This window comes from Pseudorasbora parva, chromosome 22, assembly GCF_024679245.1.
Source record: "Pseudorasbora parva isolate DD20220531a chromosome 22, ASM2467924v1, whole genome shotgun sequence".
Lineage (NCBI taxonomy): Eukaryota > Metazoa > Chordata > Actinopteri > Cypriniformes > Gobionidae > Pseudorasbora > Pseudorasbora parva.
In genome coordinates, this window is record NC_090193.1 from 18,348,843 (window position 1) to 18,375,903 (window position 27,061).

At 37.6% G+C, this 27,061-nt stretch overlaps 2 protein-coding genes across 2 annotated transcripts in view; one reads left to right on the top strand and one right to left on the bottom strand.

Moving 5' to 3' along the window:
- Positions 1-10,850, bottom strand: part of LOC137058695 (spermatogenesis-associated protein 16-like) — a 175,613-nt gene extending 164,763 nt beyond the window's left edge. The window contains exon 1 of the mRNA XM_067432061.1: positions 10,742-10,850. The gene's annotated coding sequence lies outside the window, so the exon portion shown is untranslated. The remainder of the gene's footprint in view (positions 1-10,741) is intronic.
- Positions 10,851-11,188: 338 nt separating this feature from the next.
- Positions 11,189-27,061, top strand: part of nlgn1 (neuroligin 1) — a 399,579-nt gene continuing 383,706 nt past the window's right edge. Inside the window, exon 1 of the mRNA XM_067432056.1 lies at positions 11,189-11,318. The gene's annotated coding sequence lies outside the window, so the exon portion shown is untranslated. The remainder of the gene's footprint in view (positions 11,319-27,061) is intronic.

A 27,061-nucleotide genomic window follows, 5' to 3' on the forward strand; every position in this document is an offset into this window, starting at 1 on the left:
ATGCTCTCTGTAGATTGGGGAGGGTGCCACAGAGGGACTGACAGCGCTGAGGCTTCTGTCAGAGTTATAGATAGAGCTGTAGCCCGCCGAGCTCCACATTGGTGCGGTGAACACCGCTCGCTCTGGGCCTCCTAAGGGACGCTAATTACTGGCATGTTAAATGACTCTATAGACCAATTCACCAGTGCAATAATGGATTGGGGTGGTGTGTTCTCGATAGGGACTCTTCCATCATTGCTGAGGATCATTGCTGAGGAAATTGCTTATATGGGTCTGTGAAACTATAGTGTCATCTAAGGTTACAGAGAGGCCGTTACTATATTTGATAATGCTAATGGTACTAAGCTGAAATGAAATTGAACACATACTTGTTAGTTGAGATAACTAGATAAAACTGGAGACTGGACAGGGACAGCAAAGGAAAATGCTGCTTTTTTGTGCTCATTTCTTCCTGTTGTATCCAGTTTTGGGGTGATACTGAATCTGGTTTGTCAAACTACACAATATAAGGTAGTTGAACCACAATTTTTACACTTCACATCTCACAATTCAGACTTTTTTTTATCAGAATTATGATATAAACTCCCCGATGTGAGTTATAAAGTCAAAATTGTGAGATATAAACTCAAAACTGCGAGATATAAAGTCAGAACAACAGAATTGCGAGACATAAAAGTCAATTGCGAGTTATTAATTGTTTAAATCTCAACTATGAGGAAAAAATTCGCAATTGCAAGATAAAAAGTCAATAATTTATTTCTCAGAATTGTGACTATATATCTCTAACTTCAGACTTGTATGTTTTTTTTTTTTTTTTTTACAGAATTGTGAGACAAACTCCCAGTTCCGACATAATGAAGTCTAGATTGTGAAATATAAACTGAGCAATTTGTCTTTTTGTCTGGAATGCATAAAAATAATGTGTGTTTGAATGAATGAACACAATAGTGACACTTTTCACTATTAAATTAAAACGGATATTTATAGACAATTCAAATTATAGAAAATGATGTAACAGCAAAAATATGCTTTAAACCCACAAAAGCATGTTACCCCAAAATAAAAATAAAAAGTAATTATATTTTTCATTAAGAAAATTAGGCCTTTTTCAAAACTCTACATATTTTGGTAACACTTTTATTTTGATAGTCCACTTTTGACATTTTACTAACTATTTTACTAATTTTAAGGGGAAAATAAGTTGATTTTCAATTTCATGGCATCAATACATCTCAAAAAGTTGGGACAAGGTCATGTTTACCACTATGGTGGCACCCCCTCTTCTTTTTATAACAGTTTGTCTGGGGACTGAGGAGACAAGTTGCTCAAGTTTAGTAATAGGAATGTTGTCCCATTCTTGTCAAATACAGGCTTCTTGCTTCTTCATTGCACCCCCCTCTTTATGATGCACCACATGTTATTGGTGAAAAATCTGGACTGAAGGCTGGTCATTTCAGTTCCCGGATTCTCCTTCTTCGCAGTCATGATGTTGTAATTGATGCAGTATGTGGTCTGGCATTGACATGTTGGAAAATGCAAGGTCTTCCCTGAAAGAGATGACGTCTGGATGGAAGCATATGTTGTTCTAGAATAGGATATACCTTTCAGCATTGATGATGCCTTTCCAGATGTGTAAGCTGCCCGTGCCACACACACTCATGCAACCCCATACCATCAGTGATGCTGCTTCTGAACTGAGCGCTGATAACAACTTGGGTTGTTCTTGTCCTCTTTAGTCCGGATGACATGGCATCCCAGTTTTCCAAAAAGAACTTCAAATTTTGATTTGTCTCACCCCAGAACAGTTTTCCACTTTGCCACAGTCCATTTTAAATGAGCCTTGGCCCAGAGAATAATGCCTGTGCTTCTCAATCAGGTTTAGATATGGCTTCTTTTTTGACCTATAGAGTTTAAGCCGGCAACAGCGAATCGCACGGTGGATTGTGTTCCTGAGCCCATGTTGTGATTTCTATTACAGTAGCATTCCTGTATGTGATGCAGTGCCATAAAGAACCGAAGATCATGGGCCTCCAGTATGGTTTTCCGGCCTTGACCCTTAAACACAGAGATTGTTCCAGATTCTTTGAATCTTTGGATGATATTATGCACTGTAGATGATGATAACTTCAAACTCTTTGCAATTTTTCTCTGAGAAACTCCTTTCTGATCCACTATTTTTCACCTCAGCATTGGGGGAATTGGTGATCCTCTGCCCATCTTGACTTCTGACAGACACTGCCACTCTGAGAGGCTCTTTTAATTCCAATCATGTTGCCAATTGACCTAATAAAATGCAAACTGGTCCACCAGTGGTTCCTTATATGTAAATTTAACTTTTCCGGCCCTTTTATTGCTACCTGTCCCAACTTTTTTTGGAATGTGTAGCTCTCATGAAATCCAAAATGAGACAATATTTGGCAACATTTGGTATGTTATCTATATTCTATTGTGGATAAAATATAATTTTATGAGATTTGTAAATTATTGCATTCCTTTTTTATTCGAAATGTCATAATTCTAACTTTTTTGGAATCGGGTTTGTACTAAGCCTTACCTAACAGTCTACTAATACGCTAATGAGAGTTAGCTGATATGTAGTTAATGTAGTTGAATGTATAATGTGAACTATCGAAATAAATTGTAGCCATACATTTTTTGTCTAATCACAATCAAGCACGTTTTCCCATAACATTTGAATGTCCGTGCTAGTAAAATGATTTATTTAATTCATGTAGGGTGGCCATGATTATTTTCCAGCATGGACAAGATAACAGGTGTCATGGATGTTTTGCAGTGCAAAATCTGACTGAACGGATATAGACTGGGAAATGAATTTGAATGAATTAATGAGAGAGTAAACGAGATAGATAGAGAGAGTGAGTAGCCTATAGTGAAGCTTGTTGCTTTAATTGCAGCAAAGTTATCACGTCAATGCTGAGAAATATAGTGTAGCTTTCAGTGGTGAAGCTGTTTTATTTATAAAACTAAGGCAGAGGTTGAAAACCAGCTCATGAATGTTTCTGTTCCTTTATAATATTCCCACCTCAATGAAAAAGCTGTGAGCGAGCACACACAGGCACATCTGCTTCATAACACAACATTAAAAAGCTATTTGAGGGCAAACGTATCACCCTCGCCTTGCGGTGGCTTGGAATTCAAAGGGGAACATGTCCAGATATCGGATATGTATCTGATTTACAACCACATTTAGAAGTAGCTCAGATCAGATACGGAAAAAAAACCTGGTCCTGATCATTTAGAAGCGCTATCAATAAAATTAGCTGCAGATTTTATTGACATCCCTTTGGCATATAATTTCTGAATCTATCACTCTGTAGAAAAGAAAATCCCAAAATTTGGAAATGTGCTTTTGTTATTCTATTACTAAAAGAGGGAGATCCTACAAACGTGGGTAACTACGGTGATTTCTAAACTCTTTTTGAAACTCTTATTACTGAACAGTTTAAATTGTTCTCTGATATCTAAATAGAGGGTATGTGACTTATTTAACGGCAAACATTGCCCAGATACGGTAAGGTTTTACAGATCCATTTACAACCCAAAAAATTGCCCCTAGAATGAAATGGCCTTTTTTTTGCCATATTTGGAAGGGTCATGAATATTAATGTACAGTTCTGCTCTGATTGGCTGTTACACTTCACGGCTTCAGTGACAGCAAGCACATCTATACTGTCCGTCATGACAATGGAGAGATTATGCATCCAACCTAATGTTTGATCCTGTTTCTGATGCAGATAAAGATTTTGAGGAACAACCAATTGTTTTGTAATTGGAAATGGCTGCTTTTGAGTGGTAAGTTTAGTCTTTATTTTCAGTAAGACATGTGAACTAACATATAACATTAAAGGAGGGGTAAGTGCTATCTGGTGCTATCTTGCTGTCATTTTAAATCACTAAAACAGACTCGCCCCTACCCCTATAAGGGTCTCGCCCCTATTTTAATAGCTCGGCCCCACTCATATGTAACCCAGGCAACAACTCCAGCAGAATCTGTGAGTTACTAACAAGGGGGTAAATCTAGCACTCAGAAAGCATACCACCCATAGGGGCGGCCATTGCTAACCAAGCCATCACCTGCTGTTAGCATTTACTCCCATTCATTTTTGCATCAATTTGACAGTGAATAACTTTACATCTGAGTAGTTTAAAGACTCCATTTGTCCATTGTTTATTTCTAAAGAAACATGACAATGTATAAAATGCTCCATTACCTTGTATCTTACACTATCGCCCCATAGACGCTGTTTTTGTAAAAATATGCTAATGATTGCGTCATAACCAACGCGACTCTGTCGCACAGTAGAGAGATTACCATATAGACAGGAGGAGACACTCAGAAGCAATCTTTTACTGTCTATCAGACAGTCAGGGGGACATGGAGACATAAAGTCTGATAAAGTCAAAGGAGAAGAATGGGGAGAAGCTGATAGTGAGTCAAAAGCAAGGGGACAAAACATTTAAATAACGTGATTCAGATTTCCCTTTCCACAACTACTAGAAGACTTACAACTGTCAGACAGGTTGCTCATGTCACATTTACGTCGTCAAGCTCAGTCTGAGCCTGCGCAGTACGCGCAGCCATCAGGAAGTGAGTGCTTCTAATTGACTTCACAATTCGCCGGTGAAGTCTATGGGATCGCTCTGTCCATTTCTTTTACTGTCTATGGTTACTAATCTAGGCCAAATATTGAATGAAAAAGTCACCTCTTCTATCACAAAAACACAAACCGTTCTTATGAACAACTCGATAGTACACGAGCATGACAGTCCAACTAACGAACATATTAATTATGACTATATTAGAATTATAGCAATCACAAAAACACAAACTGTTCTCATGACAACTCGAAAGTACACAAGCACAAGTCCAACTAATGACATATTACAATTATGACCCGATTAGGGTTATAAAGATCATGAAAAGAGGAAACAAACATATATTAGGAGTATAGTGTCGGACACATTTTGTAAGCTGACGCTTGAAACCGACAGTGAGGAGATTTAGATGCTCCATACGATGTGGAAATGAACGGGTCATTATTATCGCTGAAGTAAGTGAGCAACAATACAATCGCAAATGGACAAACAAAGCCAGCATATATTAGTTGTCGGCTAATGTGTGTGCTCTCTTCTCGCCATTATTATTAGACACGTCCCTTACCTGATTGGCTACAAGTTTGTATTGGACTTGCCCCGAGTCCGTTTTGTAAAACAGTTTTCAAATAACACTTACCCCACCTTTTACACATTAACGTTAGATAGAAGGATCAAATGAGCTATAAGCATCTAAACTAACAAAGTTAGCTCATGAGTTATGTGTTGTTGATGAAATACAGGCTAAATTATTATTCTATCCAACAAAAGGGATTGCCATATGTATCTATATTTGTATTTTGTAGCGTTATATGGCAACACTGGCAGGTAATAATATTAACCCTTGTCATTTGACATTTGTCATACTGTAATGTATGCTACTTGGAGTTACTTTACTAAAATATTGTACTGGATCTAAATAACACAGGGGATATTATCATTAATGTTGTCTCACTAAGAAACTTTCAATTAAATCAGAAATTGTTTAGACAGTCAATAAGTGGATACAATCACTACTTACTGCTCATGGGGATATAGTTTGAATTGCTGAGTCAGTATCAGATGCTGAGTGAAGCCTGCTTGATATTGTCCAGGTTAGAAAAACTGTCCGTGGTGAAATGGGCCGAGCAAACGAACAACTTCGAATTAAATTGTTGCGGTATCCGGTTATAGATAAACATCAACCATGCCCGTTGACAGTTTTGTTCTGTGGGAAGGGTATGAAAAGTCCTCACGTCCCCCTACACAGCCTGGAAGATAACATTTATTTCCATCATCTGCCATTTTCGCTGTCCTCGTGTGACACTTGTATCTTCACAATACCTGCAGAACTCCCTGTGATTTGCTGTGCAGTTCCGCTTGGCCTGGAACATGCAAATGTTGGGGGCGTACATATTAATGATCTCGATGCTTGCGTAACAGCCGGTGTTATGTTGAGATTCGCCTGGTTTTCCGTGGTGTTTTTCACAAACGAGATTTACATATGAAGGAGGAAGCAATGGTGTTTGAGACTCACTGTATAAGATGTCAATGTACTAAACTCTTGTTATTCAACTATGACATATTCAGTTATTCAGTTTTTCATTCTAGGGCGCTTTTAAACTGAACTTAATATTTTATCACACAGGTTATCAGTCAGGTTTCCGGAAAAAAAAAACTGCACGCTCCCCATGTGCATCAACGAGCCTTGGCCACCCATGACCCTGTCGCCGGTTCACCACTGTTTCTTCCTTGGAGCACTTTTAATAGATACTGACCACTGCAGACCGGGAACATCCCACAAGAACTGTAGTTTTGGAGATGCTCTGACATCTAGCCATCACAATTTTGGCCCTTGTGAAACTCGCTTAAATCCTTAAGCTTGCCCATTTTTTCTTCTTCTAGCACATCAACTTTGAGGACAAAATGTTCACTTGCCAATATATCCAATATATCCCACACTAAAAGGTGTCGCGAGGGAATTAATTAGTCAGTGTAATATTAAATTGAAACAAATTAAATTTAAAAAAATAATATTAGATTTTCATTGAATTGACCTAGACAGGCTATTGACAGGTTTTGTGAGACTCACCTGACTACAGTGTGCATCTGTTTAGGGGTTGACTGGGTTAATATGGAAATGGATTGACGTTGCTGTCTACCAGGTATCATCCTTCCCCTCTGTTAGGGCCCTGCTAATGATGCAGGTTCAACAAGTTCCGGCTGTGTTAAGTTTGGTATTCAGTGCCGTTGGTGTTCTTGAGTTCACTTCAAGTAATGTCTTCATGTCTAAGAAAGCTTTAATTGTTATTCATGCATTTATATAGTGCCACGCTGGTATTCAGGTCCTCTCAGGCATTAAATCACACTGTCTGTCATTTCTCCCTTGCATGGTTTAACAGCCAAAACAGAGTGATGAGCTTCTGATTGGTCCTTATGCCTCGCGTTCATTTTAATGAAACTCACACCATTGTGCAGCCATGAGCAGTCGAAAGACATATTTCACCCTGACACACAGCACTCCGCTTTTGCAATTCACTTATTTCTAACTGCTTTGCACCAGACAGATGGGTACATAAATTTCCCCACGCAGCAAATATAAATAACAATAACAATAAATGCTGCTTTAAAAATGAAGGACTTCACGAGAACGCGCACGTCACGTGACTCGAGAGATTAGTAGCAGTTGTGCAGTCGCACTGCGTGAAACATGCATGAGAATCAATAACTCAACAGCGCAGCTGAACAACGATCTGTTTCATCTCACCTTTCAAATTTGCTCATAGTCCTGTGTTGTTGTTGTTGTTTTTGCTTCCCAGAGAGGAAATAAAAACTCCAACATAACACTGTCAAATATGACTTGCCAACTGCATATACTTAAATAAAACTTCAACAACCAATTTGCCAAACAACGTAGTTTACTGCTCTGTGTGGGTTGTAATCTGCGGATCAGAAAACATGCCGGCCAAGTCGCTGCCTTTAATGTTCGTAGATAAATAAAAAATGCAACGTTGCCTTAAAGGCACAGTTCCTCCAAAAATGAGAATTCTGTCATCATTTACTCACCCTCGAGTTGTTCTAAACCTGTATAAATTACTTTGTTCTGCTGATATTTGAAAGAAGTAGATCTCAAACCCCCATTGACTACCGTCTACTAGTTACAAACATTCTTCCAAATGTATTCAGCAGAACAAAGATATGTATTCAGGTTTGGATCAACTTAAGGGTGAGTGAATGATGACAGAGTTCTTATTTTTGGGTAAACTATCCATTAAACCTTAATACGCATACAGTATGAGAAAACATCTGCTTTTTCTTCCCATTGCAGGATGATCATTCTGAACAGCTCACATACTACAGCGACCTTGTTGCATCCGATGCTGTAAATGATGGTATGATTATTGATTTAGCTTGAAAAGAGCCTTCATGTATATGTCTAAAAGCAATTCAGCCATCTTTGAAAAGCTATATGCCTTTAGGGGAAAAGAAGCAATAAGGAACCGTAATGGCATAGTGGGAGTAAAGAAAACCGGATTCAGTCAATAAATATGGTTGTGTGTATGAAGGTCAGATACTGATTGGCTGTTGCAATGAATGAATGAATGAATGGAAGAATAATTACATTAAATAATAAATAGGTGTCTTGAAGAAGATCATATAAGGGCTTAATGGAAAAAAATGAGGCTAAATATCATAATTAAAATTGACTTATAAACCTTTTTCTTTTACAGTAATACAGATCCCTTTTACATAGAATTTGACACAAAATCCTTCCAGTAACTTCAACATTGTAGCATCCTAGTTTTATTCAAGTCAGAATTATTATTTAACATGAATGAATTAAATTATACCACCAAAACCTTGTTGAAATAGCTCTTGAATGTAATGGTGACAGGTTACCACTTTTTACAGTGCAGTCACAAACCATTCTGTGGTTTCAATGAGCGCAGAAGCCATTGAATGATCAGCTCATTGCTCTTTGATCTTTATGTAGATGGGCCACTCACACGTTTGACCCTTATCAATCAGCTGTTTAATTTGATTTCTTCAACCAAACTCGTTAGACAATTGATTAACCTTTGGCGCAGTACCACCGACTCTATTACTGGACAGGGTGGTGGAGACAGAAGAATAAGAACTTATCTGCATTTAGCCATTGACCATCTAATACAGGATCATTTGTTCAGAACAGCCGATGTCTTATTTTCAATCTTGATTACACTATTGATTCAAAGCACCCTAGATTACACATACATTTATGCATCAAAGTCATAGTTAACCTTCTAATGGGATTGCAATACATTAAAGGATAAGTTCACTTCAAAATAAAAAATAAAAATCCCTGATATTTTACCCCTCCCCATCTCATCCAAGGCGTTTGTCTCTCTCTTTCTTCAGCTGAAAAGAAATTACGTTTTTGAGGAGATTTTTCTCCACATTATAGACCTCTATGGTAAGCAAAATGTTAAAGGTCCAAATCAATGCAGTTTCAAGGGGCTTCAGAGGGATCCCAGATGAGGAATAGGGTATTATCTAGAGAAACTATACTTTTTAAACTAAATCTTTCAATGAGCCACAGACTGCTTAATCACGTCGGAAAGCGTGGCGGAACGTAGGCGGAATTTTTTGGTTGCCATTGAAGTCTATGATGTGGGAAAATGTCCTGGAATGTTTTCCTCAAATTATTTATTTTCGACTGAAGAAAGAAAGACATGAACATCTTGGATAAATTGTAGCCCTCTAACCATAGATATAATAAACATACATTGGTTGCCAAAATTATTAGAACACCTGGAAATATTGACCTTTTTGCCTCCAAAACATGATTTAATGAAAATGTTCATACATGCAGATGGTTACTCTGACTATCAAATATCAGATGAAGTGAGTCGTACTGTCTTTATCCACTTCTAACTTTAATATTTGGTATGTCCACCTTTTGCACATCTCTCTGGCATAGTATCAATATATTTTTGAGAACTTTAACACTAATGTCATATCACTCTTTCTGCAACTGAAGCCAAAGGCTTTCCTTTGAATGCACAATAGATCTGTCCAGTTTATTCTACAACTCACCCCGAATGTGCTTGATGGTGTTGAGGTCCGGATTTTGAGGGGCTCAGTCCACCATTTTCAATATTTCAGAAGATTAATTTCATCTCGGGTAATTCTGGCAATAGTTAAAAGAATGTTTCGGCTCATTGTCCTCTTAGAAAATAAATACAGGCTCAATAAGATGACTCCCAGATGCAAAGTTTTCAAATCATTTTGCATGCATAGAGACGTCTCATTGGCGGCTTTTCTATGGCCGCTATACGTAAGGCTGCGCAAGGGTGGAATCTTGGAAAACTCATTTGTTTTTACTTTTACGGATCATAAATGTTGACCGTTCCAAGATGGCGAATGCATCGACGTGGCATCTACAGAATTCAGAATTAGAATTATTGACACCCATGTAAATAAAGTTGGCTGTAAAAATATATATATATATAAAAAGAAAGCAAAAAAGCAAAAATCTAAACTTTCATTGAAGTAAAATAATTGAAAGTGGGAGGGGTCACATTATGAAAGATATGTTTTTCTCCAAAACATCTAAACCACAAACATCAAAATCAAAACGCATCGCAAAATGACCATCCCAGTTCCCTGACCTGAACCCTATTGAAAATGAGTGGCTGAACTGAAGAGAAGAAACACCAACATGGAGCTGTGAATCTGAAGGATCTGGAGAGATTCTGAATGGACGAATGGTCTCTGATCTCTTGTCAGGTGTTCTCCAAACTCATCAGGCATTACAGAGTGTTATGTGTGTTATAGAGTTTGTATCTTGGCAAAAGGAGGCTTCGAAAAGTATTTGATATAAAAGGGTGCTAACAATTATGGCAATTTTTAAACAATTAAGTTTAGGAATATATATATATAATATAATTTTGTATTTATATGTTATATATTTATTAAATATTATTATTTAGTATTTATTTTTCTTTTTTAATCCATTTCAGTTTATTACAACGAGTGAATTGTTTAAAAAGTCCACAGTGGCATTCGATTTCTAAATCTTTATCTGTTAAGTTAGTGGTTAAAATGCACTTCCACGAGACTACATTGATTTACGCAGCTGCAATGTCAATACAGTATTACCACTAACCTACATTATCGCAAGCTTTTTTGCTTCGTTAACCATCTTGTGCGTCACTCCCTCATCTACGCAGAGGTTTCTGCAGAATCTCTTCCAGTTCTTGGAAGGAGACAAAGACGCTTTTTCTTCATGGTCGCTCATCTAATGCGTCGTTTTCTATAATAAACTGCAAACTCGGTGCACAATGTATTATTTTGTATCCGGCTAGGGACTACAGAAACAACCCTGAGACTGTTAGCGCCAGATGTGCTCCATCAAACCTGGACACCGTCAAAAATCATCGACCGCTGGAGCACTGAAACTTTAGAGAGAGAAGATGGTTCGAACTGAGACTTGGCTAACGTCTCGAGACTCCACAGAGCTTCGGTGAGAGCATGTGCACGCGCCCTCGTGAATGTTTCACGGGATTCTCATCCGCTCCGTTTCGTGCCGAAGCTCATTTGAATCAACATCAGCCTCGTGTACGTTTGGGATTTTTGTCTCGCTCTCCGAATTTCTTCCACACACTCAAAGGATTTAATGGGCCACGAGTAGGCTGTCCTCTTGCACGCAGACCGACATCATTCTGTCTTAACTAAAAGCTAAGGTAGGTTTTTCGCATTTATGTCGCGTTTTTAATGGACAAACCCGTATTTATATTGTGAAAAGTGTGCTGTTGAAGTAGTTGTCAGTCAAAGCAATAATACATGAATACATTGAAAATGCTCGTGCTGGATGAAAACAATTCAAGTATTGTTTATTAGGAAAAGAAATCGTAAGCATTTGAACGATTCTGTTCCCTCTAAACGACCGCGGTTCCATTAGTTTTAGTACTTTTGAGAAAGACTGACTGAATTTGAGGGAACAAAAATACTTATTGCATTTACTTCCCTCAACAGTTTGTTACCAAATGGTGAGATCATTTCTAATTGAAACAGTGATACATTTTTTAACGATTTTTATTTTCCACTTTTGTATTGATTTTTAGAGAGCATAAATGCAATCCAATAACTACCAACACATCATATGCACGAACAGTCAGTAGGCTGTAACATTGATTTATTTAAGTAAAACATTGTCTTTGGTTGATTTTAAGTGAGGCTACGACATTGAGAATGTCTTGCGCTTGGTTTAGTTTAATACAGTAGGCTAACTTCTCTGATTCATAAGTGGGTTTGATTAACTCAAATGAACCGACTCAAAAGACTCATGAATCTGACTGCACTTAATGCGTTGTATGGTTTTGATTTACTAAGGAGAACCGACTCAGGAGTCACATTATTCGTTTGGAATGTATGTTAACACTGTGTGTTTTCTGTCCGAGTAGCCTACGGTTGTGCTTTCGGTATCTGTATGGTTTTCTCTCAGGATAATTCATATTGAAAAGGGTTCACTTTTTTTAACTGAATGCTGATGACGGTCTCTGTCCATGGTTTTGAAATACACGGACAATGGTTCAATGTATTTCAGCACCATAGACAGCAACAGCCGGGTTTGGACTCGAAGGCTAAACCTACTTCTCTTCAAGCGGGGACAGTTCGGCACGGGTGAAGCAGCTCCTCGCGGCAGAACTCTGAGGCTCTCCTTTCTTCCACCACCCACCCCTCGAGCTCTACTCCTGTAGATGGCAGTGCAAATCAAATATTTACGCTCAATTTGACGAGTCGTTGTGATAAGTTCCTGTCAGGTCGCTTGAAAAGCGGACCATCATTGTGGACTAATACGCAAAATTACCGTTTCTGGCAAGTGGAGAACCGCAATCATGTAATTGTATCTTTTAGTAGCGCAGGATCGTTTTAGGTCACTCTCATAGAAATAATTTATCTAGAGCACTTTGAAAGCATGGGGCTATAGTGCTAGACGTATAGTTTACCCTTGCACAGGCATGATGTTGATGGTTATTTCTAGGCTTCTATTAAATGACTAATGAAAGATGGATTCCTTTATTATGTACATCGTATGCTGTATGTGTTCTGTATTTCCATCAACAGAATGACTTGCTTAATCACCAAGGATTAAGGTGCCATAGAAACCTGTTACATTATTTTATTAAGACAGTGGGTGATAATTTATCACCCAATGTCTTAATAAAATAATGTAACAGGTTTCTATGGCATATAATACATATTTATAGTTATTTCTGTAGTTCAAAAAGCAACTTTATGGGTCATGGGTTCAATGCATGCTGATAAAATCTATACCTTTTATTCTAATGTATACTTTATGCTGTATTTATTAGGTATTTGAAGTTTATTAGAAAAAGTAATGTGTTATGTAATTTCTGTTTAGAAAAGCGCTGTGTCTTTGTTTATCTGTGCACTGGAGCGATGTTAAAGTGGCCATGGTTGTGACCCCAGTGCCCTCCTTGCTGGAGGTTTTAGAGATCAAAGCCTGAGCAGCAGACAGCTCCTCCTCCTCCACTTTTGACTAATAATGCCTGCGAGCACTTGTTTCATGCAGAACATCAGCCTCATCAGATAAATGATCCCAGAGTGAACAGCTGGGCTGCCTTAATATCTATTACCACCAGTGGCTGGGTCAGCCCTTCTGGATGCCACTGCGTCCCAGTCGCCCTGTGCAAATCTAACTTTGTCCTCGAGACTTCAAACAACAATGAGTTTTCTTCTATCCGTCTATCTATCTATCTATCTATCTATCTATCTATCTATCTATCTATCTATCTATCTATCTATCTATCTATCTATCTATCTATCTATCTATCTATCTATCTATCTATCTATCTATCTATCTATCTATCTATCTATCTATCTATCTATCTATCTATCTATCTATCTATCTATCTGTCTGTCTGTCTGTCTTCCGTCCGTTCATATGTCTGTCTATCTTTCTCTGCCCTGCATCCATCCATCCATCCATCCATCCATCCATCCATCCATCCATCCATCCATCCATCCATCCATCCATCCATCCATCCATCCATCCATCCATCCATCCACCCATCCACCGTCCGTCCGTCCGTCCGTCCGTCCGTCCGTCCGTCCGTCCTTCCATCCATCCATCCATCCATCCATCCATCCATCCATCCATCCATCCATCCATCCATCCATCCATCCATCCATCCATCCATCCATCCATCCATCCATCCATCCATCCATCCATCCATGCTCCAATTCAACTTTTACTTATATACAGTATGAATGTGTGGGTGTTTCATATTATGGTCCCTGTATTATTATTACCGTTGCTGTTAAATGAATAAATAATTGATAAATTCTGCACTGCCAGTAGAGCTTTCTTTAAATTTTACTTGTGAGTTAAGGCACAGATGGGAAGGGTGTAAAAGAGTTGCAGAAATGGATGTGAAAGTTCAGAGGTTGTGATAATACAGTAATAAAATAGGCCTGTGTACTTGTTATTCAGTTATTGGGTGAAGGTCTATGCAAGTACAATCATCAGCAGGTGGTCACCGGATAAGAAGTGGCCATTCTGTAGGGTTCCATGGTCAGCATACAATGTATACATTCATGAACACTGCTTCACTGAAGGACAAATGAGATGGTCTTTTCAGTGAATGGTGCTTGTCGTTCAAGCCTCTGTATTAGTAGGTGCTCTTGCTGGGTGTTGTCGCTGCTAGCGAGTTGCCTAAAGGCAAAGCACGCTAAACTAAGCAGCATCTTGTTTGTCTTGGAAAGGGTCGTTGCTTTCATCTCAGTTAAACAACAATTACATTTCCCGTCCAGAGTGCAGTATGCTGATTACAGCACAGCTGTTTCATACAGAGACACACTCGTGCTTGTTCGTCGCGTCTTCCTCTGTCTTAACTCATGCGAATCTCTCCCCAATCTTTAAAGGGTTACTTCAGCGATCAGCATATGGCTTTGTATCAGTATAGAAACCCTGGAGTATATTCAAATGATTGTGATCCCCCCCCCCCCCCCCCCCCCGATAGTTGGGTCATTGGAGGAAATTTTGGCCATGACTGATCTAATGAAATGGCGTATGTATGACACGCCAGTTCGTATGCCATTTTGGCGTTTTATCAAGACGCATAATCGCTTTTTAGCGTGTTTATCTACGCCGTTTCATTCTACCCCCTACACTGCGCCTACCCCTAAACCTACCCATCAAACACACACACACAGCTCCTAAACCTACCCATCACACAAACACACACACACACACAGCTCCTAAACCTATGCATCACACACACACAGCTCCTAAATCTACCCATTTGAATCAGAAATATGAACGAGTGCTTTGTGTTTTGTTCACAAAGGGGTGCGATCATCATTTCAACGACTAAAACATTAAGATCAACTCTGTTCTTCACATGAAGATATCTTTTGACTTCAGAAGACTTGGAATCCAACATGAGTTAATACTTTTATACTATTTTTTGGTCCGTTTTTGCAATAAATACATGTCACTGTACATTTATTTGCCTGTTACGTGTGTTATATTGTTCAGAGTGGGAAGGTTTAGGGTAGGAGTAGCGTTAGTTGCTCCAAAATATAAATTTAGGCTATAAATATTAATTCTGTGAGATCAGGTTGGCGGAATCACGCGGCGTAGACATACACGCGGAGATGATGGTTTGTTTTGGCGTAGACATACACGCGGAATTACATGGCGTAAACATACACGCGGATAGCTCAAAATGCGTACAGATAACACGCCACTTGGCTTTAGAAAGTGCCGTGTATGTTAATGCAAAATCATGATGTCATGTTGCCAAAGGCTAAAGACTACAGCCAGCAGAGGGAGCTATTTCCACATGTTTTCAACCCGCGCATGGGGACGGGAGATCACACTCACAGCTCAGCTCGCAGCTGCATGCATTCATGTAAACGGAGCTATGCGGAGCAAAGTGAGTGTTTTAACTTCACAAATTAATTTCTATGAAACTTAAGCTTCCAAAAGTATGAACTAAAAATGGGCCAGACTGAACTCGCGTTGTGAATGTATGCCGCGAGTGCAGTCGTGATTACCTCAGCTCTCATCACGAGAGCTCATTCAGCTCATTCATGACGGTAAATGTAATCTGACTCCTGCAGCGTTAGTGCTGTGACACTCGCTCGGCGACTCACTCATTATATTGAATAGACACGTTCAGTTTTTAATTGTTGTGTCTTCTCCAACTCAGTCACAGTAATCTAGTAGCAGTTGCTTTGGGAGTGGCCTCAAATGGCAGCAAAGCATTCTGGGAATTGTTGTCTTTCATCCCCATGAGACAAAAATACATTTTCTGTCTTTTCTCAATCTAGAAGGCACCAAATTCAAAAATAATTTCACATTTCTACTACATTGATGACCCAGTTTAAATACAGATTCATCTTCCCAGAGCTGAAGTACCCCTTTAAGAAGACCGCAACAGAAGATCTGCGAGGGACATGGTAGGCGAACGTGTTTCTTAGAGACAAGGCTGGAGTGTGAATGTCATCTTTCCGGTCTCTCTTTCTCTCATAGTGGCATGAAAGTGTCCTGCCCACTCACCATGGCTGACTAATAGTGAGTGGCTGCCAGTCTGTTGGACAGGTTGTGCCCAGTCACTGAAACATTTAATAGCTCATATTCCTTTTCGCTGTGACGGCCCACACAGCACATGTTATAGAGCTCTCACCGGCACGACCGCTGGTAAACACAAGGGAGACGAAAACAAATGACCTCGGGCCAGTTGTGCAGTGGCTTTGGTGGGTACGGGCGTAACGGGCGCAAAAGGGTTGACATGTTTAGTTGTGACATTCATAACTTGGTCGTTTCTTGATTCCAGAATACAATAGTGTATAATACTGGAAAAAAAAGAAATAGGATTGTATGGTAAGAGTAGCCTCCAAGGTTTGACATCACACATTGCACTCATACTGCCAAGGAAATTGTAACCATAATCACATACAGTAACTTCCATAGTAAAAACAAAATATATACAGCATAATATACTGATTAAATGTTCCAAGGGATTCATATATGGTGTCCATGGTATTATGATCTTGACTAATTGAACAGATTATTGTGCATGTAATGACTTGTACAGTGAAATGGCGCTGACACGTTTTGGAGCGAACAACCATTAGACTGAGAATCAACAATCAGTTTAGCTCAACAAGATCTATTCACTTGAAAATTTTGCTAAATGTAGGCTACCTGTACTTAATCATTTGCAAAGATGTACTGAGACATTGAGACATGTACTTAGACATTTGCAATTAGATTAAATTAATTAGAAATTCAATTCTGGTGTGAGCAATTGCCAAGTGGTTTGGAGGTTTGTCCATGTTGTTTTGAAATCACATGGTAATGCGTACAAGTGTGCAATCCCCTGGAATGTATACGCCAAAATGAGTTTTGGCGTGCATATGACACGCTCTTGGGTAGTTTGGGGGTGTTGGGGTGGTGGGTTTGTACGTATAATACGCCATAAAGTGTGTATCATATTCAATGAGCCAAACCAATGGAGAAAAACTGTAATTACATATGACATTCATAACTTGGTAATTTCTGAGTGATAACTGGACTTCACTATTATGAATAATTATTTTTATTATAAGATTTATTTAATTGAAAGTATTATTTAATTTTTAATTAATTAATTTTATTTTATTTATGTGAAATACCATATATATATATATATAAAAAATTCTGGGTTAAAAACAACCCAAGTTGGGTTGAAAATGCACCGACCCAACAATTGGGTTGTTTTAACCCAATGGTTGAGTTGTTCTTACCCAGCAATTTGGTTGTCTTAAGCAACATTTAACCCAACCACTGGGTTAAAACAACTCAACCACTGGGTTAAAACAACTCAACCATTGGGTTAAAACAACTCAACCACTGGGTTAAAACAACTCAACCACTGGGTTAAAACAACTCAACCACTGGGTTAAAACAACTCAACCATTGGGTTAAAACAACTCAACCATTGGGTTAAAACAACTCAACCATTGGGTTAAAACAACTCAACCATTGGGTTAAAACAACTCAACCACTGGGTTAAAACAACTCAACCATTGGGTTAAAACAACTCAACCACTGGGTTAAAACAACTCAACCATTGGGTTAAAACAACTCAACCATTGGGTTAAAACAACTCAACCACTGGGTTAAAACAACTCAACCACTGGGTTAAAACAACTCAACCATTGGGTTAAAACAACTCAACCATTGGGTTAAAACAACTCAACCACTGGGTTAAAACAACTCAACCACTGGGTTAAAACAACTCAACCATTGGGTTAAAACAACTCAACCACTGGGTTAAAACAACTCAATTGTTGGGTCGGTGCATTTTCAACCCAACTTGGGTTGTTTTTAACCCAGCATTTTTTAGAGTGTATATATATATATATATATATATATATATATATATATATATATATATATATATATATATATATATATATATATATATATATATATATATATATATATATATATATATATATATATATACATTATATATATATACATATATATACATTATATATACATATATATATACTTTTTATATATAAAATATATTAATAATTGCTCATTTCTGAGTGGATCTAATGGGAATTTCAATATTATTATATTATATTATATTATATTATATTATATTATATTATATTATATTATATTATATTATATTATATTATATTATATTATAATATATTAATTACATATGACATTCATACATTTCTGAGTGATTCTAAGTGGACTTCTCACTTCATCTTTCCTATTATGAATTATTCTTTTTATGAGATTTATTTTATTTAATTTTGTTAATTTTTTATTATTATTTTAGTTATGTAAAATACCATACCAGATACATTATATTTGAAGCATATACAACAATTATAATTATTATCGAAGATGTTTACTGTATGCTTATTATAATAACAATAAATAATAAAATACAATATATTATATTAATAATTGGTCTTTTCTGAGTGATTCTAATGGGAATTTCAATAACGCAATTCAGTATATTATATTATATTATATTATATTATATTATATTATATTATATTATATTATATTATATTAATTACAAATGGCATTCATAACTTGGTTTCTGCGTGATTCTAAGTGGACTAATATCTTCATATTTCCTATCATGAATAATTATGTTTTTTTTATAAGATTTATTCAATTTTATTTATTTATTTGAGATCAATTGCATATTCTCAGATTATTATTATTATGTATTGTTGTTTTTGTTATTACTGATATTGTCTACATTTTTTATATGATTTATTCTTAGAACTCAACAGAGAAAGAATCTAATTAAAAGGTCTGCTATGTTTTATAAAGTCTTATATAAACCTTGAGCTCTCTCTAGTTCCGTGAGAGTGTCTCCTTGAGGGACACTAGTTTAATTGTTCCCTCTATTAAACGGTTTAAATGAGATGACCGTCATCTATTTGCTGACATATTTTTGGGTCCTCCACCATGAGGATGACACGAAGGCCAGCTGGAGCTCATTACAAGTTGCAGACAGGCTGGATAAACTCCTCGATTGCCTGTGGGAATCTAGCGCTCTCCAAGGACGGAGGGAATTTACATCTTTGTGCACTGTAATTGGTGTCGTGTCTCGTTACGCTGGTTGTGCTTTTTGGAGTTGTGTTTTTTTCTCCAAATTGACTATCCCTCCATAGGTTCAGGAACATTACAGGCGCATTAGACACACACACACACGGCCCTCCTCCGTTACTTCTGGCATGAAACATAGCAATTAGCGCATTACTAAGTTCACCATCAGGAGGATTGAATGAGGTGAGAGAAGTGCCCCCTCTGAGCTCTGACTGAATTATGTAACATTACTCTGATGACATTTGGCAATGGCATTTGGCAGCAGCGAGCAAACTGAACAGAAAAGCTGCATTTGAGGATCTTCAGTTGAAATAGACAATAATGTTGTTTGGATGCTGGATTTATACAGATTTAGATATTTAGAAAGTGATAGCACGCCTCTCCTCAACAGTGATTTCAGCTATCATTCATGTGCACAACCTGCATGTGAGTTGCATGCTGGAATTTAGTGTTTAGAGTTTGGGGTTTGTTGAAATCCCCAAGCCTGTGTACAGTGTGAGCAATAGTAAAAGTGATGGTTGACTTGGCAAACACAGCTAATTACAGTATTCATCAAGCGAGATGAAAAAGAACAGTTTTGGTTCTTGGGAGGGAAGACGAGTGAAAATATTTTGCTAAAGCGATTATTGAGCTCCTGCCTAAATTATTAATTATATCCATCTGTACTGACATTTCAGCAGCGGTGTGGAGATCTGAAGAAAGATTTATTGAAAACATAATTTCCCCTTTGCAGATACGCAGAAACATGCAATTTCTTGAAACCCCACACGACTGCTTAATCACTGAACATCCACTGAATAACGGGATTTGACTGGTTTTCTTTTAAAGAAAGCGAGCCATTAAGTTTTGTTTACACTATGTAACTGCCATATATCTGCCAGAAAAATACATTTGCTTATCCACATTTATGATGAAAATGTTTCTGTATGTTAAAAGGTGCAACAATATTTTTTAACATTATATTGATCAGTATTTTTACATATTTTTGAATCTTCTTTTTGAATGTATTAATATTGGCCAATGACAACTAAACAGAAAAAATGGATTATTAAACAAATTACAAAATTAAGAAATTATATTTAAATTAAATTATATTATAATTTCTTAATTTTGTAATTTGTTTAATATATATATATAAATATATATATATATATATATATATATATATATATATATATATATATATATATAAATATATATATATACAATCTAAAATGTTAATATTTTTACATGCTGTATATTTATTAAAATGTGTATAGTGATTATTAATATATTACACATTATATTAATTTTATATAAAATTATAAATATTAAAATATTATAATATTAAATAGTTTTATTACAATAATGTGTCTTTTATGTTTTTTTTTATGTGATACCAACAGCCTACAAATATACACAGGCCAAGTCTTTTCTTCTATTATTTTATTCATGTCATTTTAAATCATTTTATATATATGATAAAAAATAGCACCCTTTTCATATTTAGTGTCATAAAAAAACCTGTCAGTCAAGGTCCATTACAGATAAGGAAATCTCTCTAACTCAAAAAATATTAAAACTAGACAGTCTCTGAGCATTCAATTTCAAAGTTTACTAACTTTAAATGAAAGGGATCCTATTATGCTTTTTTTCAGATTTTCAACTTTAGTAAGTGTTTAATGCTGTTTGAGCATAACAATATCTGCAAGGCTACAAAGCTCAAAGTCCACTCCAATGTGAGATATTTGAATTAACAGCATTCACTTTCCAGGAACGAAAACGAATGGCTCGTTTCGAATACAACACGTTTTTTTCCCTGGATCTTGTGAAGTCATAATGTTACTCATTTAAATAATCTCCGCCCACGGAACATGCAAAAAAGGGGATGAGGCCTGGGCTGGGTTTCCCAATAACGATGTATCTTAGCTATAAAAATGTAACTTCTACGAGCGAAGTTACGACGCACAGCAATTTCACGTGCGTTTCCCAAAAATTTGCTTAACTTGAACGCGTGAGAACGCGCTCTAAGTGCTACTTAAGAGTCGATGTCCATTTGAGAAGTGCTGAAATATAACCTTATATGGAATCGTTTCCTCTGAACGGTTCACCTAATAATTGTCATCTGATGTGGATTAGCAATCAAAACACGTCTATATATGACAGTTTGGGCTATCTACAGGCTGAGGCACTGACAAAAAAAGAAAAAATATGCCTTTCAAAAAGATGGAATCAATATCCTTCTAGAAGAGGTGGAGCAGGAAAAGATATTATTTTCAACAGATTTAAAGGGCATCATACAAACAAAGAGAAACAAAACATCTGGGAGGACATTGCTACCAAGTTAAAAGATAAATTATTAGTTAAAAGATCAGGTAAAGAGGTCTGCAAGAAATGGCAGGATTTTGCAAGCCTGACAAAAGGAAGAGAGCACTGCAGAGGAATGTCCAATACGTGGCTGGTTTTCGAGCGTGTCAGCAAGTCATTGACATATTTTTTTGAGTTTATCTCTATTTTTCCGTTTTTGGAGTTGTGGGATCCAGGCGATCTCCGGGCGCTCAGCTCTCGTTAACCCCAGCGAGAGCAGCCTTTCCTCAGCCAGTCCGTCTGGCGTTGGCCCGGATGTCTATGTAGAGGTTAAACATGACAAATACTTCGTCTTGTGTACATCTTTTGGTCCAATGAAACTATTGTTGCCTACCCAATCATTTTGACTGAGGACAAAGTGAAGTTTCATAGCTTTATATATTATTTAAATATACATGCAGTGAAGATAATCCAGGTAGTGCGTTGGCTGAACCACATGTGTGGCTGTTAATGCTTAATATAATTGACCTGGAGCACCTTTAACGCGCTTCTATTTAGCTTCAAATGCTCGATTTCTACACGCGTCAAATTAGCTGCGGACGCGCGAATGGATTCAAAATGTTCAAACTAGACGCGGTAGACGCGATTTTGGCGCTCAATTCGCGTTTGGTATGAATGCAGCATTAGGCGGAGGTAGTGCGAATAGCACTTGCTAACAAGGCACGCTATTTGCACTTGGTGTAAATAGACACTACATACAATTTTTGGGTGAAATAACCCTTTAATATTTACACCTAATACCGTGTTCACACTGGGCGATTTTAGCCCCGATTTTGACTCGCAGACAGGTTTTGCAAAATCATTGGCAAATCGTGAGTGACAATCACGCAGTGTGAATGATACAAAACGCGATCTAAGAGAATCACAGATGAGTTGCCGAAGCCCTTGTGAGATATTTGGCATGCTAATATGTCATCTATTACAAAATCCTGCTGTGTGAAATGTGTTCTGATTGAAAATTACATCGGCGATGATGACCGACAGCCAACGAGAGAGCAAGATAGATGACAGCAGGAAGTTCTGGGAGGGATTGTAGATCAGAATATCAGTATTTTAACAATCAAGAATGAAAGCCACGAAATCAAGACTTTGTAAAAAAGCTTCCACATGTTTGTTGAAACGTTAGGGCATATAGTGCTTGAGTGTGTGAGTTATTTGCTCTTCCAAGATGCTGACATTGATGCTGGTCTTTGCTGCCAAAAGGACAGTGACAGCTGAATGCAGCGTCCAGCGCTGTAGCAGCCTCAGCCCCCTCCTCCTGGTGTGTGTGTCTGTGTGTTTGTAAGCTGTTCGACTGTGACTATATTGAAAGGACATTGAGAAATCTTGACCTTTCTGCCTTGAATCCCTGCATTCCGTCAAGCAGACTGGCTCTTAAAAGCAGGGCCGGCCACTACACGAGATTAAACGCATGGCTCAGGAGTAATATGTTGCTGGGTGCACGTATACATGGGTCGTAGATCTTTACACTTGGACCACTGTCAAGGTTACTTCTCGTCTTCAGCCGCTAGACCAATGCAGACGTCACACACCCTGGGTGCTGGGAGTAGGATCTTAAACACCACTATAATTTCACCATCACCATGTTCCTTTAGTTTTTAATTAGCATTTTAAATGTCAAATAAATCTTAAGGGGTCAGACAATGCCTTTCTTAAAGGTGCTGTAAGTTTTTGACTGTACTAAATCATAAAAACTCCATAATATGTTTATTTAGGAAAACATGCTGAGTTCACCGAGTCACCTACTTTTCTCAGAAAAGCAATGCCACTAAAACACACACACAAAAAAACGAAAAACACAGCAAATTGCTGCCATGGAAGCCAGCAAACAAACTGAGTCAGAGATCACAGATTCTACCTGACCTAAAAAGCCCTGGCATCCATCTAAAAATCTCTATGAACAGAAGCACGTTAAAACGCGTGCAACGCGTACATCAACTTGTACCTTTCCTCGCCTTCCATTGTCAATTGCACTCATTCCTGCTGCGTGTCCTCAAACTGACAAGATGAGTCTAAGGATAAGATGCAATATTTTGAATTTGGACTGCAGTACCCATTTCATCCACTAACTATTATTCTTACATACAGCACCTTTAAAACCCTACTTATGTTAGTTAAGGTTTTTAAACCTAAAACAAACATAATAATTTATGACTATTTTACACTTTGTGTTGACCTTATAGCGGAGGTGTAAAGAGTACCTGAATAAAACTTAAGTAAGAGTCTTAGGACCGGTTTCACAGACATGGCTTAAGTTAGAACTATAGGATTAGAAAGTAGCTTTTATAAAATCGTGTTAGAGAAAATATTTCTGGTGTGCATCTTGAGACCAAGCAATGGCACTGAAATATTAGATAGGTGTCCCCCCTCTGTGTTCACGTGGGGCACTGTGGTGCTATTGAAAAGGACACAAGTCAGGGACTTGAGCACCCGACCTCTTGTAACAAGTAAAGCTCATCACAAATATATTGGAGTAAAGGGCACAATATACTTATTCAAAAATGTTGTCAAGTAGAGAATACAATTTGCTAATATCTGTGATACTAAAACTACAATGTGGCCAAAAAAATACTTAAGTACAGTTACTAATTACATTCACTTTACACCACTGCCTTAAAGTCAACATGAAATTACAGGTTTTTTGCTGTTTATTATAAATTATTATAATATAAATATATTGTTGCCTAGCAATGTGGGGGAGAGGACCGCTTCTCCACCCACAAATCATGTTAACTGTACTGTTAAATTTAGATATTATTTGATTTTCTTGTGACTGTGACTAGTCAAACAGTCAGAGCTACAATTGGGACTGTTGCTGATAACTGGCAGCCACTGAGAGGACGTTGTTCGCCGTTCGTCATTTTTCACCACTTCTCTGCTGTTTTTGTTTGAATTGTTGTGGCTGCTTCTGGTTTGAAGGACATTTCATGTTGCTCGCTGCGTCTGCTCTCTCTTCTGGGTGTCGGCTGCTCACTGGTGGTCTCCCTTGGGCTTGAACTGCATGGTGGCTGAGGTTGCCGGTTGATTGGCAGCGTTTGCATCAGGCGTCATCAGCGTCCGGCATGATGTTCCGCTGTTCCGTCTTGCATTGCTGCCGTGGAACGGCTTGGACTTCTGTGCCGACCCTGGTGTGTACACAGAAGTGCCCGGAAAACTTAGTTTGCCTCCTGCACAGTGCTGCAGCGATCCCTCCATCTGGTCTTCAGCTCTCATGGCTCGGCGACGTCATGAGGACACTGTCGCATTGGGAATATGTAGCAACAGAGCCTCTAGCTTGGAGAATTGTAAAACATGGAGTGGACCACAGTGTACTGTGGAGCTTACAGAGACTTCCACCATCAGCTCTGTTTTCTATTCAGAAAACATTTTAACTGTTATGTGTTTGTTGATTGTTTGTATTGCTCTATATTGTTATTTTTTTCCCTTTTTTCCATTGTTGCACTTTAAGATTCTTCGTAATGAAAAGTACGTTATAAATAAAATCTATTATATATATATATATATATATATATATATATATATATATATATATATATATATATATATATATATATATATATATATATATATATATATATATATATAAAGACGTTTCCCTGACAAATATGGAACTTTCCAAGGGTTTCCGGGTTTTTTACTTTTATACACTGGGGGCGTTATTATGCATCATCTGAATGAGTACAGAATCTCCTGACCAAAACATAGGCGAAGAAGATGACAAGTGATTGGATGTAAGTGTTACATGTCAGTCTGTTTCTGTTTTTGTTTTTTTGTTGCATTTTTCACATGTTCCTTTGTTCTGTTTCCCGCCACTTTTCGGTTGTCATAGTCACCCTCGTTAGTTTAGTTAATTTCAGCTGTGTTTAGTTAATTGTCATCTGTGTCACCTGTCCCCCTCGTTTAGTCTTCAGCGTGTGTATTTAGTTACCCCATGTTCACTCACTCATTGTCCGGTCTCATGTTATACTAATGGTGTTTGATGTTCTGTTCTGAGTTTGATTTAAATAAAGCCTGTCTGTTTGGAAGTCCTGGATCTCCTCATCTCTGCTGCATCACACACACCGGGACAGTAAGCAGGTGCATATGTAAAATAACATGATCATCAACATTAAACATAATATTAAATTAAAACTGGCTAATGTTAGAGAATTAAATGTGGATCCAGGACGAGCTATAGGACTGTGCAAGCAGTTGGGGTGTTGATGGACTCGATTTACTCGATTTTTTCACTTTACTCAGAACTATGAAATTTTGATGAAATGTTGCTTTTTTATGAAACGTATTTAAGTGTTGATAAAAAAGGAATGCATGAAGCTAGAATCAAATTTATATATATTATTGTATGAATATCTGAGCATGCAAATATATATAATATACATTTGCATGCTCAGATATTAATACAACAAAATATTCTATGGGCCGTTAGCCAAGAAATCTAGACGCACCCTAGTGGCGGCAAATCTAATCTGCCGCGAGTATCACCTAGCAATACCTTCTGAATAGTCTCTCAATACCTTCTGAGCTGTACAATTGGTTGGGCCAATCACATCATGTATAGAGTCGGTGGGCAGGCCTTAACATAATGACGACCGAGTTGCGTGCTACTAGTAAACAGAAGCTGGTGAACGACGGTCTTTCGAAACAGCTTTGACTGCGACTCTAGAAGACTTGGAGTTAAGCTTTTCTCTGAGAAAAGAACAAAGAACAGCACTGAAGTCAATCTTAAAAAGGCAAGATGTGTTCAGAGTTTTGCCGACCGGATATGGCGAATGTTTAATCTGTCAACTAGCCCTGCTTCACCTTCGTTGCTCTGGTTGGTTGTAGCGCTATCCAATTGTGTGCAGAGGGAGTTTGAAAGAACACGGTTTATTCCGCCCCTCAGACTGAGCCCTGACTGGAGTTTCCAGACCAAACATCTTGATGTGGGTCTGGCTTTTTAGGCTAATGGGGCATTATATTTTTGGGAAAATTATCAAAAACCCTGGCGGTGGCTATTAAAAAAAACTTTTTTTTAATAAACCCTAGTAGGGAAAGTGTTAATTTACATATTTATTTTTATTATTCTTTATTTAACTAGGAGATAATACCATTGAGATATAAATATCTTCTACCAGGGAGTCCTGGCCAAAATGGAAGCACAAAGTACAGACATCACAGCTGCCTAACATGATTTAGATCTCATTTTATTTTATTCTTTTTCTCATTTACTTCAAAACTCCTATACATTTACTTCTTAAGTTTACCTGCTCTTACTGTAATTTGAAATTCTCATTATTTTCTTGAAGGAAATTTAAAAAATCAAATCTCATTACATGACATGTCTCCTATATATCCAAAAGTATTGTGGCCTTCCCCTTCCAATGACCATTATTTAAATCAGACACTTCTTAATACCAGACAACTGGCATGCCATAGCCCTCTGTTTTGCTGAGTTTGGTGTGGAAAAACTTGACTGGTCCAATGCTCAAAGTCCAG